Source organism: Bufo bufo, chromosome 4, assembly GCF_905171765.1.
Source record: "Bufo bufo chromosome 4, aBufBuf1.1, whole genome shotgun sequence".
In the NCBI taxonomy this organism is placed as follows: Eukaryota; Metazoa; Chordata; class Amphibia; order Anura; family Bufonidae; genus Bufo; species Bufo bufo.
The window spans coordinates 302,545,768-302,559,980 of NC_053392.1; positions in this window are offsets into that span (position 1 = coordinate 302,545,768).

Sequence of the window (14,213 nt, forward strand, 5' to 3'; positions counted from 1 at the left end):
GACCAAGAGTTTTTTGCCACTGCTGTTTTTCACCTACTTACTCTAAACCACCAGCCGAGTTCTCATCTTCGCTCACAGCAGAGGTCCTTCTGTCCATGATTTGTTGTAATACTGTCAACAAATACATATGAAGCCATTGTGTGCATTTGCTTTCCTTTTTCAAGGGGTTTGTTTAAATTCATCCAATTGTGTCCTGTACCCATTAACCATAATCTATGTGTTCTCCACATTTACACAACGTTTATTGCACTTTTATATGTCCCTAAAGTCCTTCTAGGATGTCTAGATTGTGTTTCAGATGTTTCAGTATATGTACAGCGTTTAAAGGGAATCTGTACCAGGAGATTTGCTGTTGAACCAGGTACAATGCCTCGTCAGGCTAGCTCAAGTGAAAGTACCTTTCAGTTAGAGATCTGTTGATTTATTTTGGAGAAAAATTACATGCATATGAGCAGTTAATGGCACCAAGGGCAGACCAGACCCACTCTGTGCAACCCTTGGTCGTCCTGCTTCCTCGGCTAACCCCTCCCTCTCTTTAATTGACAGGGCCAGGTTCCTACATAGTGATCTCTCTTGACCTTGCCAATCAAGGAGGAGATGGACAGGCTGGCAGAGGAAGCAGGAGGAGTAAAGGTGCACAAAGTGGCTTAAGCCCACCCTTGGTGCACTAAACTGCTTATTTGCATATGGAATAAAAGCACTTTTGTCTCCAGAATGAAGCAGAGGATTTCTACCGTATTTTAGAAGATAATTATGATCCCGGTCATTTAACTCCTCGGATGCTGGGGGTATGGCCTGCACGCTGATGGCGCCGGCCGCATAACTTGCCAGCTCCGCTCCAAGCATCTGAAGCGGCTCACAGAAGGTACCAGTGTCTCCTGCGATGGGTAAGCTGCATAAGAGACAAGCGCTGAAAAAACTCACAAGACCAGCGACTGGCAGCCCCGGCGGCTCTGACTCTCTGGCGCCGGCTCATCCACCTGCGGTCTCTCCCGCTTCATCTCCGGGGACCTTGTCGGGCACAGACCAGCTTATGTCCTCAGGATCTCCCTCCATCCCGCTGACTAAAGGTGCCATGCGCTCCATGATGGACTCCTTACGCTCTTCCCTCAAGGATGACATTATGGGTCTCCTGAGGGAATTTAGGCGCGAACTGCAGAGCCTAAGCGAATGTACCTCGCATGTGGAAGGAAAGATTGCAGAGTTTGACACATCTCACAAAGCTATTATTGATGCTCATGAGGCACTTGAAGAAGATCTGGCAGCTGTTAAAAGCAAGATGCAAGATATAGAAGACTGCCACAGGCGGAATAATGTGAGAATACGCAGGGTTCCGGAGTCGGTTGACTCTGAGGCCTTGGAGCCTCTCCTTAAAGGTCTTCTTAAAGAAGCGGTGGCCAATGTGACCGACAGGGATCTGCTTATAGACCGTATTCACCGCTTCCCGAAACCCAAAGGTCTGGACCCTACATTACCACATGATGTTGTGGCGCGGATCCACTTCTACCAAGTAAAGGAACAGTTCCTGAAAGCCCTGAGGCTGAACCCTACTCCCACAGCTTCATTTAAAGGCATCTCTGTTTATCCCGACCTGTCTGCAGCCACTTTGGCCAAGAGAAGGGAATTTGTCCAAGTTACTAAAGCTCTCCGTGATCAACACATCCGTTACCGCTGGAGTTTCCCCGTTAAACTCCTGATCACGCATGAAGGCAAACAGAAGGGTCTGCGTTTCCCCTCAAGAGGCAGCACAAAGGCTACACAGTTGGGGTCTGCTCCCTACTTCGATTCAACTGAACAAGGAAGCCATCTCCAGACCTGATAGGATCACCCCGGACTGGGAGAAAGTCTGAGTTCAGTAATGTTCTCTATTGTCCTGTAGGATTCTTGGTTGTCGGGTCATGTAAGTATATGTCAGCTGATATACCTCCCCCCACTTAGTCTGCTCTGCTTTCTGGAAGTGATACCCCACCGAGCAGACATCTTGTTGTACCCAACCATCTACCTTACACTATGTTGGTCCCTGATCGCTGCGTTTTTGTGCATCGTGATCATTTTGTCGACCCTGCTAGTTATGGTTTTTTCCTTTTTTCTGTTCCACTTTCTCTGCAGGTGTTATTAGGCCTAAAAATTCAGAACATTTATCTGTCTATACGCATGCTTACATCAGTTTGTATATAATATGCTCTCTTTTCTCTCAATATGGGGTTAAAAATGTATTCCAATAATGTGAGAGGTTTGAACTCGACGTTCAGACGGTGTCACTACCAGAGCTTTGAGACGTTCTCACAGCTCTGTTTCTCCACCCCTGTGATGATGTCACTACTAGAGCTTGGAGGAGTTCTCTCTGCTCTGTTTCTCCGCCCCTGTGTTGAGGTCTTTACTTTCTGTTTCCTTCCTCCCAGCTGTCCCTCCTGTGTTTGATTTCTCTGCCTTTAAATCACCCTTCCTCCTTTGTAGGGTGTGGATTAAACTTTTCATTTGAGCTGTATCTCTCGCTTCAGTATCTTCACTTGTGTGATATCTTTCAATGGACCTGAGTTCTGCTGAAGCAAATACTTCGGAGATTGTCTGCTGACTTTGGATCTGTTTTCACTGCTGCTGCAGCTCCTTCAGTTAAGTGTGCAGACATTGTGTGTTTCTGTTTGTTTGATGACTGGATCCGAGGCGACCCCGGTTCCGTCCATATTCTGAGCAGGGCACCGGTGGCCGTGCCCCTTCCACTATTGTAGGGGTTACAGTGGTCATCAGCCTTAGGTACGCGGGCATGTCTCGATCCACCATCTGGATCTGGACATGTGCTTAGCAGCATAGGGAGAGCTTTTAGGGTCTGACAGGGGTCACCCTTTATCCTCCCTAGTTTGGGTCCGGTCAGTAGCTAATTCACTGTGTATGCTCTTGTTGCTCACATACAGCCGTGACAGACGGTCTCAGCTGTGGTCTGACTTGCTGAGGTCTAGATGTGATGTGGCCCTGATTCAGGAGTCCCACCTGTTAGAAACTGACCAGCATAGGTGTGCACACCACCGCTTTCCATACATTTTCCACTCTCCAACTGTTAAAAAGCAGAAATCTGGGATGTTTATATGTGTTAGGTCCTCAGTAGCATTTACTCCTCAGCAATGTCTCACAGATTCTGCAGGACATTATGTTATCTTATTGTGCTTAATTGAGGGGGCTCAATATACTATTGTCTCTGTGTATGCACCCAATGTCCGACAAAAAACCTTCCTCCACAAACTCTTTAGGAAAATTCAGAAGGTCGCGAAAGGGGCTGTGGTTGTGGGTGGAGATTTCAATATCCCTGTTAATGCAGATTTAGATTGGCACACAAGTGCAAACTCCCACCGTGAAGACTTACAGAACTCCTTACATGACATATGGAGATATCAACATGGCTGTGAACGAGATTATACGCATATCTCATTATCCCATTTTTCACAATTCCGCATAGACTACTTTTTAGTCTCTAGGGAAATCTTGCATGAGGTGGTCAGGTTGGACATTGGGTGTGCTAGTTGGTCTGACCATGCGCATGTCTCACTTGAAATTGACAATGGTCTTCCTAAACAGTTGCCGTCACAGTGGAGGCTTAATCCATATCTGCTTAAGAGCGCAGAGAGAGTGGAGGAGTATTGTACCCATCTACGTGAGTTTTTTTAGCTTTAATGACACCCCGAAGGTCTCTATCTCCACCTTGTGGCTCGCACACAAGGTGTACATGAGAGGAATCCTGCTGCAATCAGCTGCATGCCTTAAGAAAAACAGGGAACAAGAATTGTCAAAGAATATCAGAAAACTTGAAGCAGCCAATAACATATACGAGTCTCGCCCCATCTCACTTAGCAGAACTTCAGCGGTTGCGACTGCACTTAAAGTCCCTTCTTCTGTATAAACATAAAAGAGTGCTAAGTCGACTCAAGACATCCTTTTATCATATGGATGATAGAGCAGGAGCGCTACTTGCGCGCAGACTCAATCGTAGGGCAGCAGAATCCAGAATAGAGAAACTAAATTACAATGGTCTACTGATCACCCACCCACAAGAGATAGCAAACATGTTCGCCTCCTATTATGCTAGCTTATATAATCTCTGTGATGATGTCACTACCCCCCAACCCACTCAAGAGGGCATTAGAGCTTTCCTGGACTCACTAACTCTCCCCTTCTTAACTAGTGAACAATTATCATCGTTGAACGCCCCAATAACTGAAGGTGAGATCCTTTTAGCACTCAAAGCCACACTGTTAGGCAAAGCCTCATTTCCAACTATTATAAAACCTTCCATATACAATTATAGCCCCTCATTTGGCCGCTCTGTATAACAGCTTTCTTACCTCAGGTATAATTCCCTTGGAAATGTTAATGGCCACTGTTATCACACTTCCAAAACCAGGTAAACCCCCTGTTGAACCTGCAAACTTTCGTTCTATATCACTACTGAATACGGATTTAAAACTATATGCCAAAATTCTGGCCTCTCGTATTAATGCTTTTCTACCCCTGTTAGTAGACCTTGACCAGGTTGGTTTTGTCCCTGGTAGACAGTGTAAAGATAGTACTAGGCGCATGGTCAACCTTATTCAATTAGCGGATAGATCCAGGACTCCCACAGTGTTCACTTCTCTAGATGCTGAAAAAGCATTCGACAGGGTGCACTGGGGGTTTCTGGATCAGGTCCTTTGAAAGTTTGGCTTTTGTGGTCCCATACAGGGAGTGCAGAATTATTAGGCAAATGAGTATTTTGACCACATCATCCTCTTTATGCATGTTGTCTTACTCCAAGCTGTATAGGCTCGAAAGCCTACTACCAATTAAGCATATTAGGTGATGTGCATCTCTGTAATGAGAAGGGGTGTGGTCTAATGACATCAACACCCTATATTAGGTGTGCATAATTATTAGGCGACTTCCTTTCCTTTGGCAAAATGGGTCAAAAGAAGGACTTGACAGGCTCAGAAAAGTCAAAAATAGTGAGATATCTTGCAGAGGGATGCAGCACTCTTAAAATTGCAAAGCTTCTAAAGCGTGATCATCGAACAATCAAGCGTTTCATTCAAAATAGTCAACAGGGTCGCAAGAAGCGTGTGGAAAAACCAAGGCGCAAAATAACTGCCCATGAACTGAGAAAAGTCAAGCGTGCAGCTGCCAAGATGCCACTTGCCACCAGTTTGGCCATATTTCAGAGCTGCAACATCACTGGAGTGCCCAAAAGCACAAGGTGTGCAATACTCAGAGACATGGCCAAGGTAAGAAAGGCTGAAAGACGACCACCACTGAACAAGACACACAAGATGAAACGTCAAGACTGGGCCAAGAAATATCTCAAGACTGATTTTTCTAAGGTTTTATGGACTGATGAAATGAGAGTGAGTCTTGATGGGCCAGATGGATGGGCCCGTGGCTGGATTGGTAAAGGGCAGAGAGCTCCAGTCCGACTCAGACGCCAGCAAGGTGGAGGTGGAGTACTGGTTTGGGCTGGTATCATCAAAGATGAGCTTGTGGGGCCTCTTCGGGTTGAGGATGGAGTCAAGCTCAACTCCCAGTCCTACTGCCAGTTTCTGGAAGACACCTTCTTCAAGCAGTGGTACAGGAAGAAGTCTGCATCCTTCAAGAAAAACATGATTTTCATGCAGGACAATGCTCCATCACACGCGTCCAAGTACTCCACAGCGTGGCTGGCAAGAAAGGGTATAAAAGAAGAAAATCTAATGACATGGCCTCCTTGTTCACCTGATCTGAACCCCATTGAGAACCTGTGGTCCATCATCAAATGTGAGATTTACAAGGAGGGAAAACAGTACACCTCTCTGAACAGTGTCTGGGAGGCTGTGGTTGCTGCTGCACGCAATGTTGATGGTGAACAGATCAAAACACTGACAGAATCCATGGATGGCAGGCTTTTGAGTGTCCTTGCAAAGAAAGGTGGCTATATTGGTCACTGATTTGTTTTTGTTTTGTTTTTGAATGTCAGAAATGTATATTTGTGAATGTTGAGATGTTATATTGGTTTCACTGGTAAAAATAAATAATTGAAATGGGTATATATTTGTTTTTTGTTAAGTTGCCTAATAATTATGCACAGTAATAGTCACCTGCACACACAGATATCCCCCTAAAATAGCTAAAACTAAAAACAAACTAAAAACTACTTCCAAAAATATTCAGCTTTGATATTAATGAGTTTTTTGGGTTCATTGAGAACATGGTTGTTGTTCAATAATAAAATTAATCCTCAAAAATACAACTTGCCTAATAATTCTGCACTCCCTGTATTTTCAGCTATTATGGGTTTATACACCAAACCCTCTGCTAGAGTGTTGGCCTCAGGCTATCTCTCAGACTCCTTCCAAATCACAAATAGCACTCGGCAGGGCTGCCCACTGTCACCTCATATTTTTGCACTGGTTATGGAGCCCTTAGTGGTAATGATTAGGAATTGTCCACAGATTACAGGAATTTCAGCAGGGGATCTCTCTCATGTTGTTGGCCTCTATGCTGATGACGTAATCATTGTCCTGACTGACCCGGAGAAGTCTTTAGATGCCGTGATGTGCATTCTTAATACATATTCACACTGCTCATATTATAAGCTAAATGTTAGGAAGACCAAGGTCTTAGCATTCTATGTGTCAGACGATGCCAGAGGCCGAATACAACAGAAACACTCATTCCAATGGGCTGAATCTTCTATCACCTATCTAGGGATAGAACTAGCTCATTCTGTAGAGGAGACCATATCTATAAACCTGAATAATCTAAAGGCTGAATTAAAACGGGATTATGCTAAAATGTCTCAATTACATTTATCTGGCTAAAATGTTATCCCACTCCAATTATATAAAGGGTCGATTGCACGACTTCAGACTGATCTGTTGAGGTTTATATGGGGTGATAAATGCCCCAGAGTAGCAAAAACAGCTCTGCACCTCCCAATAAGACTTGGGGGACTTGGAGTTACTAATCTTTATAAATATTACTTAGCCAACCTAGCAGACCAGGCGCTGTAATGGTGGTCACCAACTTCTCCACAGAGATGGCAAGAAATTGAGGAGACATACGGTACATCAGAGGCCAGTCTCTGAAAGCTGTGTTGGCAGCATATAGCATAAAGCGCTTCCGGCACAACATGCCGTTACTCACCATGCAGGCTACAATGTTTATTTGGGCTCATTTTATAGATACAAAAAAAAAAATCTCATACTCCCCATAGCAATTTTCCTATCATTGCACTGGAATATCATATTCCTACCATATCTCTCGCAGCATGGGTAACCCAAGGCATTTGTTCCATCGGATGCCGATATAACAATTCTACTCTGGTAGATTTTGAATTGTTGCATACTAGGTTCCTACTCCCAAATAAATTGTGTTATCAAATTCTTCAGATCCGGCATCTTTTGAACTCCCTGCCACCATCGACTTTATGTCAAGCAACCTAACCACTCATTACCTTCCTTGTAGATGGCAAGGCCCCTCGCCCTAAGTTATCTACCTTTCACTCTACCATAATCTCATCTAACATGGAATGTAAACAGCCATTTATGCTGAAGTGGGAAAAGGAACTGGGGAAATCCTTCTCTGCCTCTCAATGGAGGAAGGCCTTCTTTTGGTGTTAATCCAAATGTGTTAATCATATAGAGCAGGCAAGGAAGGTGCAGCTGCGTTGGTACCTGACCCCCAACAGACTAGCTGACCTAGTCCCCGACTATTCTCCCTTATGTTGGAGGGGCTGTGGTGAAATAGGTTCCCCTCTCCATATGTGGTGGTCTTGCTCCTCAGTCAGCAAATTTTGGTCTGATATTACTGAACTTATCAAAGATGTAGCCACAGATGATTTTATTCTCTCAGCAGAACATCGGAGGTTTGCGGGTACATCTATTAACCCTATGCCCAAGATCTTGGGCATAGGGTTAATAGATGTACCCGCAAACCTCCGATGGTCGGTTGCCCACATTCTAAGTGCAGCACGTAACATTATCGCTCGTCAATGGAAGTTGGCACAAAGTCCTTCAGTTGCTGAAGTTGTGCAATCGGTCAATTCACATATGCACTGTGAGTTGGTTTTTGCTCCCACTATGTCCTCCAGGGTTAAGGCTCACAACCAGTGGATCCTTTGGCTTTCCAGAAAAATATGCCATCGCTTTACCTCATTATATCCTGTAAAAAAAGTCTTGTATATTTACAGTCATGGCCGTAAATGTTGGCACCCCTGAAATTTTTCAAGAAAATGAAGTATTTCTCACAGAAATGTATTGCAGTAACACATGTTTTGCTATACACATTTTTATTCCCTTTGTGTGTATTGGAACAAAACCAAAAAAAGGAGGAAAAAAAGCTAATTGGACATAATGTCACACCAAACTCCCAAAATGGGCTGGACAAAATTATTTGCACCCTTTCAAAATTGTGGATAAATAAGATTGTTTCAAGCATGTGATGCTCCTTCAAACTCACCTGGGGCAAGTAACAGGTGTGGGAAATATAAAAATCACACATGAAAGCAGATAAAAAGGAGAGAAGTTCATTTAGTCTTTGCATTGTGTGTCTGTGTGCGCCACACTAAGCATGGACAACAGAAAGAGGAGAGGAGAACAGTCTGAGGACTTGAGAACCAAAATTGTGGAAAAATATCAACAATCTCAAGGTTACAAGTCCATCTCCAGAGATCTAGATTTGCCTTTGTCCACAGTGTGCAACATTATCAAGAAGTTTGCAGCCCATGGCACTGTAGCTAATCTCCCTGGGCGTGGACGGAAGAGAAAAACTGATGAAAGGTGTCAACGCATGATAGTCCGGATGGTGGATAAGCAGCCCCAAACAAGTTCCAAAGATATTCAAGCTGTCCTGCAGGCTCAGGGAGCATCAGTGTCAGCACGAACTATCCGTCGACATTTAAATGAAATGAAACGCTATGGCAGGAGACCCAGGAGGACCCCACCGCTGACACAGAGACATAAAAAAGCAAGACTACATTTTGCAAAAATGAACTTGAGTAAGCCAAAATCCTTCTGGGAAAACGTCTTGTGGACAGATGAGACCAAGATAGAGCTTTTTGGTAAAGCACATCATTCTACTGTTTACAGAAAACGGAATGAGGCCTACAAAGGAAAGAACACAGTACCTACAGTGAAATATGGTGGAGGTTCATTGATGTTTTGGGGTTGTTTTGCTGCCTCTGGCACTGGGTGCCTTGAATGTGTGCAAGGCATTATGAAATCTGAGGATTACCAACGGATTTTGGGTCGCACTCTAGAGCCCAGTGTCAGAAACAGGGTGGATAAAAATCTATGATTTTTTTAAAAATAGACACTGTATGCATTTTTGCTGGGGATCATCATTAGCAACGGGCCACAAGTGCAGGATTTGCTCCCCTATATATATGCACGACTGTATGTGGGTTTGAGCACCTCCTGCTAATACCACGCTATTCTTTTCAGTTTGTATATATAGAGATTCCTGAAGGTGTATAAACTCCAATTTAAATGTGCCTGTTTTCCATCTACAGGCCACATTTAGGTGCACCTGTGAGGCCTGGGCCATATCAGCCAGTCTTGAGTGGGACTCGCAGACTCCTCCCTCCTCCCATTGCTAGCATGGCTACATGCTGGAGGTAACTGGTGAGTTGTTTGTGAGTCGGCCTCATGCTCCTGTAATTTGCCCACTGGCTCCTGGTGTAGCCCATACGGCTCAGGTAGGTGAGTGTTAGGTCCCCAAGCTACTTGAGAAACCTTGGCGCGGTGCTCGGGCTCAGACATGTCCTACACCGTAGGACATGTTGGCTAATCTCTCAATTTTAAAATCAGTTTGAGCGTTTAGTAAGACCGCAGAGTGCACCTGTCTTTGCTATTATTTTGTTATATTGCTATATTGATTACTACATCCACATAATTGCTATCTTGTGTAGGATGTCTATTGTGGTACTTGTGGTTCGCCGCGGGCATCCTCCATTGTATGCATTTTTGCTGGGGATCGTCATTAGCAACGGGCCACAAATGCAGGATTTGCTCCCCTATATATATGCACGACTGCATGTGGGTTTGAGCACTTCCTGCTTTTTTAATACCACGCCATTCTTTTCAGTTTGTATTGAAAGAGGGTGCAGCATGCATCGCCATCTGCTTTTGGGCTGCATGCGCGTTCTCCTGAGGGAGAGCGTTATGGGGGTTTCACCGTTTACGGCGCGGTGACTGGCTTTTCTCCGCCATTCCTTCACCGTTGCCTGTTTTGGTGTCCCCTTACTTTTCATTCCCCACCCCCCTCCCATTGTTTGTTGTGCCCCACCAACTTTGCCCTTTTGTGTTGGGGGGGCTTTGAGCGGTGGGAGTGTCTACGCCTTCGGAAGAGGGCGCAGCATGTGGCACCTGCCGCTTTCTGGCACGCATGCTTATCCTCCGGAGGGAGGGTGAAAGGGGAACCCTAGTACAGTGCAGTTCTCTGTAGCAGTGTGTATGAACTTGCACTTGTGGTTGGGTCTCTCCTCGTCCACGTCTCAGTGGTTCTCTGACTTGTGTCGGTGTGGCTGGCTGCAGTCCTTGTGAGACTGGCTTTGGTGTATGCTAATGAAGGATGCAGGCTGGCAGCGACCTGGTGGGAACCGTGACCTGAGTGTGGACGCAGTATCAGTGCGGTCTCTCCTGGCTGTTTGTTGGCTGGCGCCCTGGTTCCTGTGTGTTGCTCCAAGGGCTGGCAGCAGTCCAGGGAGACTTGCTTTGCGCTGACACTGATTCTATTACTTTTTCCCCTTCTCCTATCCCCTTGTTGGGTCCCTCACTAGTTTTCCCCTTTTTTTTTTTGGTGGGGGGGCTTTGAGGGGTGGGAGTGGGAGTGTCACGACCATGGTTATGGTCGTGACTCTTTGGTCGCAGGCAGTTGTCAGCGGTTTGTTCTATGTTGTCAACCACAGGTGAGGGCTCTGGGTTTGTTGCCTCACGTGTGGTTGCCGTTGGCAACATATGGTTGTTGGCAGTGTAGCAGCTGGAGCTGGTGGCTAGGCGGCTCGCTGTCACGGCATGCGGTTGCCTCTGGCAACGTGTGATTTTAAGTGTTCACTTTCTATGTTTGGTGTTAGGGAGTTTGTTCTGTGTACACTTCTCCTTTAAGTGACACTTACCTTGTCTGGTGATGAAAGGGTTAACTCCTTTCCTGGTGTGTGTGTTTGGGCTATTTAGCTCCTGCTGGATACCAGAAGTCGGAGGGGTACTCCTGCCATGCTTCATGCTGGAGTCATCCTCCTGGTTCATTTATCATCTGTCCAGTGAGGGCCACCCTTGTGGTCATAAAAGTTATGCATGATGTTAAGTTGATGTTGTTATCCTTTTTATGTTTATTGCAGCTATGGTTGTCCTGGTTACCTGTGTGTTTAATGTGTGTGTGCTGTGTCCTTAGTGTTTGTGTGGACAGCAGTACTGGTACATGGCTTCCAGTCAGCGAGGCTGTGGTAGGTAGGTTTGGAACTTGTGTAGTTCACCTGCCATATCCATATGTCTGTATGTGTTCCCCCTTCCTTGCAGCTTGGCCTGTGAGACTCCCGTTCCTTCATGTCTAGGAGGAACAGGTTGTCTTACCCTACTTCTAGCACAGGGTTTACCTGAGGGATAGTAGGGACCCTAGGTTCCAGAGTATGAGCCCTCCTACCATCTGGGTTGGCTCATACAGTTAGGAGTCAGGGTCAGTATTTGGGACGCGATAGGAGGTGACCTGCTCCCTGATCCTGTGGTCCTGGCCTAGTAGCTACCCTATTCCATAACATCGCACGGATAAGGGGTTTCCCCCACTCTCATCCGTGACAAGGTTTTTGTAAGATTATTGGGCAGTTTCTCTGCCTACAAGATATTATCACAGATGCTTGGTTTACTTTTGCAGTCCCCAAAACTGAATTGGACTCAGCAGAGATCACATGCCTCTTCTTCACAGCAAAAATGTTATAACATGAACAGAGTTGAGAAAAAGACCTTAATCCTAACTTCTACAAACCTATGAATGCAGAATCAACCTAATCAAACTAATATGAAAAGTTGTTATTCTAAAAATCTTCATCTACTGGTCAGAAAGCTGGGTTTGCGTCCGAGATATTGGGTCTTCCAGCACAACAATGACCCGAAACATACGTCAAAAAGCACCCAGAAATGGATGGCAACAAAGCACTGGAGAGTTCTGAAGTGGCCAGCAATGAGTCCAGATCTAAATCCCATTAAACACCTGTGGAGAGATCTTAAAACTGCTGTTGGGAAAAGGCGCCCTTCCAATAAGAGAGACCTGGAGCAGTTTTGCTAAGCAGAGTGGTCCAAAATTCAGGGTGAGAGGTGTCGGAAGCTTATCAATGGTTATAGGAAGCAACTGATTTCAGTTATTTTTTCCAAAGGGAGTGCAACCAAATATTAAGTTAAAGGGATTCTGTCACCAGTTTTCAACCCTGTCAGCTAAACATATGCTGATGTTCAGGGCCTCATCACGATTCCTAATGTGGGCTTATAAATGTCATCTCTGGGCTTATTTAGCTAAAAAACAGCTTTTACTGACCTGTCAGTCAAACAAATAAGGTGCCCAAGGGGATGTGAAGCGATGCCAGGTGCCGGCCGCACCCGCCGCCGTTCGTGCCCAGCGCCGCCTTTCCGGACTTCTGCGCCGCCTCCTAATCCTCTGTGCCGCCTCTCGCTCTCCCTCCCTCCCCCCTCCTCCTGCTGTAAGATCTCGCGCATACAGGGGTTGAGCGAAGTGCCGGCGCATGCGCACTTCGCTGGACCTTACATCATTCCGTATGAAGAGTACCTGTGAATGTATAAACCAGACATACACTACTGTATGCCTATATACATTGTAGTTGACTCCCATAGTAAAACAAAATGTACAAAATCCCAGTACAGGTTTAAACAATGTGTGATGTTTAATAAATTATGTGGCAAATTAACACAGACTCAAAGCAAAACTGACTTCAAAAATTCTCAAAAAATCTGATTCGTTAAAAATTAATTTGTGACAACTCGCTATGTTAAAACCCTATTCAGTCTATTAATGGGACCATTTTAACAGCCACGTAGACAGAAGTGCAGCCGTCTAACAGGCGTTAAAAACGTTAAAGGGTTTCTACCACCAGAAATACTGTTATGTAGCTGACTGATATAGCGATGCGCTAATGTCAGCACTACATAACAGTATGTTTCTAACATTTGTCCCTGCAGCCGTTTTAGTAAAAAAAGCACTTTTATAGATATGCTAATGAGCCTCTAGGTGCTATGTGGGCGTCATTAGCACCTAGAGGGCTCCGTCCATTAACCATTTCAGTCCCTCCAGCCCGTCCCGCTCCTGTTGATTGACGTGAAACTTCTCAGTATCTCGTACCAATTCCCGCGCCTGCGCCGTGCGCTTCTGTATTCTCCCGGCGCCGGCTTCCTCACTGCGCCTGCGCCAACTACGTTACAATGAGGAAGCCGGCACCAGGAGCACAGCGCAGGCACGGGAATTGGTACGAGATACTGAGAAGTTTCACGTCAATCAACAGGAGCGGGGCGGGCTGGAGGGACGCGATGGGCGGCTGAAATGGTTAGTGGACGGAGCCCTCTAGGTGCTAATGACGCCCACATAGCACCTAGAGACTCATTAGCATATCTATAAAAGTACGTTTTTAAGGTGAACGGCAGCAGACAGATGATAAGTAAGAACACTGTTATGGACTTCTGACACTAGCGCATCGCTAATGTCAGTCAGCTACATAACAGTATTTCTGGTGGTAGAAACCCTTTAATACGCTAGTGCAATATGGTCTTTTGGGTTAAAAAAAATAATAATTACTCTCACCTCATCCACTTGCTCGACGCAGTCCGCTCCTCTCTTGAGTGGAAAAGACCTGCCGAAGGGCCTACGCTGAGCGTGATGACATCACTGCGTGTTCCTTCGGCAGGTCTTTTCTACTCAAGAGAGAAGTGGATTGCCTCTGCGCGAGTAAGTAGATGAGGTGAGTATTTATTTCTTTTTTTTTCTTGTTCTTTCTAAGGCTACTTTCACACTTGCGGCAGAGTGATCCGGCAAGCAGTTCCGTCGCTGGAACTGCCTGCCGGATCTGGCAAAACGTATGCCAACTGATGGCATTTGTAAGACTGATCAGGGTCCTGATCAGTCTAAAAAATGCCTGATCAGTCAGAAAAATGTATTGAAATGCCGGATCCGTCTTTCTGGTGTCATCTGGAAAAACAGATCCGGCATTTATTTTTTTCACC